The sequence below is a fragment of the Bidens hawaiensis genome, unplaced genomic scaffold, assembly GCF_021521415.1.
Source record: "Bidens hawaiensis isolate Kalapana, Puna unplaced genomic scaffold, B.hawaiensis_p1.1 tig00045634_1, whole genome shotgun sequence".
Taxonomy (NCBI): Eukaryota; Viridiplantae; Streptophyta; class Magnoliopsida; order Asterales; family Asteraceae; genus Bidens; species Bidens hawaiensis.
Genome location: NW_027505948.1, coordinates 64857 through 68028, shown reverse-complemented (window position 1 = coordinate 68028; position 3172 = coordinate 64857). Strand labels below are relative to the sequence as shown.

The following is a 3172-nucleotide window of genomic DNA, read 5'->3' as shown; positions in this document are numbered from 1 at the left end:
CTTCCAAAACACAACTAATGCAGCAGATGGAAAGCTAGCGCCTAAGTGGGAAGGTCCCTACTTGATCGAATCAGAAGCCGGAAAGGGGGCATATCACCTGTTGACTATGAAAGGCAACAGGTTACCTAGATCATGGAATGCTATTCATCTCAAGAAATACTTTTTCTAATCATGATCAAGTATCCTCAGAAGGATCAGGGATCTTGAAATTGGTAATATCTATCCGATCACTTATTCATTTCAGATTCTTATTAATTTAAGGATAATATATTTTTAACGTTTGTCTTTTCCAAGTTTTAAATAACAATGCAGATTTCAAACAAGAGGTTCAATGTCTAAGAGGTTGGCCACCTCTCCTTTACATTTAAGGTACTTTACTATTTTCCTTGGCCTAGCCCACGATTGGATATGACCCCCGATGGTCATATCCCCCAAGGTTTAAAGGTTTTCACTTTTCTTATAAATTAGAGTTTCTACACTCTTGCTTGGAGCGCACGCTATCCAACGTATAGTCCGGGGCAGCGGGACCAGTACACGTTTAGTGGCTGACAATTTCGTTGTCTTCGGCTATATGGAGGATCCTACGATTTATGGTAGACGTACCATACCACCGGTTTATAACGTTTTCACGTTATCTCAAGACAAAGGTTTCTAACATTTTCATGTTAGCTAAGGTTTATAACATTTTCACGTTATCTCACGTTTGGGCTAAATCCCGGTTTGGGCGAGTCCACAGTTAACATCCGTATCCTTGGGCCAGTCCCCAGTTTGGGCTTGTCCCCAGTTTAACACCAGTTCTTGGGCTTGTCCCTAGATTACATGGGCTTGTCCCCAGATTTCACAGACTTGTCCCCAGTTGCACGGGCTTGTCCCCAGTTTATTTTATGGGCTTGTCCCCGGTTTATTGGGTTTAATCCCAGAAAATATCATAAATTATTTGCATCAAGTATCATAAAATAGATTCTGAGGATCACCAAAGGATCGATACTTATGGATTCAAAATCCTTTAATTCAGTTTTATAAGGATTTCAAAAGGATCAATACTTATGGGAGAAGGATATACAGCCGGAAGTAGTCTCGCTTGGATGCTGGGGAGATCCATAGATCTGGATAGAGTCCCCAGAATAGCACTACTTAGTGACTAGGAGCGGAGATACCTTTGCGCGTTCTTTTTGTTTGATCGGCCTATCTTCCTTCTTTCTATAAGCAAGCTCCCTCCGGCTGTCCAGGGGCTGGGCGGCTCTCGGTTCTTGAGGGGGATTAGGCGGCAGTTGAAAGAGCTGCTCGAAAGCTTGACGAAGAAGCGAAAAAGGCATATATATAATATTCTTTTTAGTACAAGGGCTTTTTACTAGTCAAGTGGTAAGGCAGGGCGCTATTCGATGAAGAAAACATCTTTTATGCCGGTCTTTGAGAGCATAAAGAGGGCCTTCTAATTCATAAAGAGGGTCTTAGAATTCAAACTAGATATCGGATGAAAGTGGTATGACAACCTCAAAACCCGGTCCCATGGGGAGAGTTTTCTATTTGAGTTTCGAAAAAGAAAGGAGAAAGGACTTTTGAAGCTTGCTGACTAGGGTTGGAAGCTAAATTCAGTCTTCGCCATAACATAAGAAAGTCGTGGAGTGCATAAGCCCCTTTAGAGATAGGGGCGGCTTTCTTATGGTAGTCATTGCGAATGAGCAAGTAGGGGGCGGCAACTAAAGAGGAACTAGAATAGATAGTTTTTGTTGCCTACTCACGCGAACCCATATCCTTGCTTTTCTATCAATTTCAAATTCTAATCTTCCTCCCCAATCTGATATTATGGTGCCAGTATAGACCGATGGGAACGATGGAACCTGTGAATTCAAAAGATTTTAGTGAAAAAGAATTCGAATGATTCATTGATCGGGATGGCGGAACCGGCCAGAGACCAATTCATCTATTCGGAAAAATTATGAACTAATGAGAGAACTGAAATAGAAATTGAAAGAGTAAATATTCTCCCACAAAAACTTGGTGAATTGAAGTTGGCCTTAGATGTAATAGGACTCCCAGTTACTGTACGCGATCGTATACTGAGGTGCTCCGCGCCGGTTGTTGGAACGACGCGAGCTTCCCAGGATAGTGGATCCTGATCAGAAAAAATATTTCTTGAGTTGGATGGCATTCCATGCTCTTGGTAACACGTTGCCTTCCATTTTGAGCAAATGATATGCCCCCTTTCCTGCTTCCGACTCAATTTGATAAGGTCGTTCCCATTTGGGTGCTAGCTTCCCATCGGCCGGATTTGTTGTGTTTTGGAAGGCTTTCCTCAATACTAGGTCTCCTTCCTGAAACTTGGTGAATTGAAGTTGGCCTTAGGTGTAATAGGACTCCCAGTTACTGTACGCGATCATATACTGAGGTGCTCCCCGCCGGTTGTTGGAACGACGTGAGCCGGGCCGGGTCTCGATTCAGAAAGATGAAGGGCCCAAAAGTTGTTTCTAGTGGCGGACGGGTGAGTAACGCGTAAGAACCTGCCCTTGGGAGGGGAACAACAGCTGGAAACGACTGCTAATACCCCGTAGGCTGAGGAGCAAAAGGAGGAATCCGCCCGAGGAGGGGCTCGCGTCTGATTAGCTAGTTGGTGAGGTAATAGCTTACCAAGGCGATGATCAGTAGCTGGTCTGAGAGGATGATCAGCCACACTGGGACTGAGACACGGCCCAGACTCCTACGGGAGGCAGCAGTGGGGAATTTTCCGCAATGGGCGAAAGCCTGACGGAGCAATGCCGCGTGGAGGGAGAAGGCCCACGGGTCGTGAACTTCTTTTCCCGGAGAAGAAGCAATGACGGTATCTGGGGAATAAGCAAAGTTTCCATGGAAACTCCATTGATATGTGACAATTATATCCAGCTTGTCAAATCTAATATGTTTTTGCAGAAAGTTTGAATTCAAAGGCAAAATGATAGCTGTGATCTTATCACAACCGCCATTTTGGGGGCAATTGTTAGTGCACAGAAATTTGACACTGTGGATATGTTATCCTGGCATATGTTTTGGATCAGTTATCCTTAGCGTGTGTTCCAGATCCCGTCAGGATCAAGGATCCACAATACTTATTATTTATTAACGGTTGTTCTCATGTGTAGTCTTATATTTAGCAGGTATAACGGTTAGAAGACCCAATCTATCCACTAACTTGCAG

The 3172-nt window shown here is 43.9% G+C and overlaps 1 pseudogene; it reads left to right on the top strand.

Moving 5' to 3' along the window:
- Nucleotides 1-2436: 2436 nt before the first annotated feature.
- Nucleotides 2437-2755, top strand: LOC143616089 (18S ribosomal RNA; annotated as a pseudogene).
- The last annotated feature ends 417 nt before the right edge of the window (nt 2756-3172 follow it).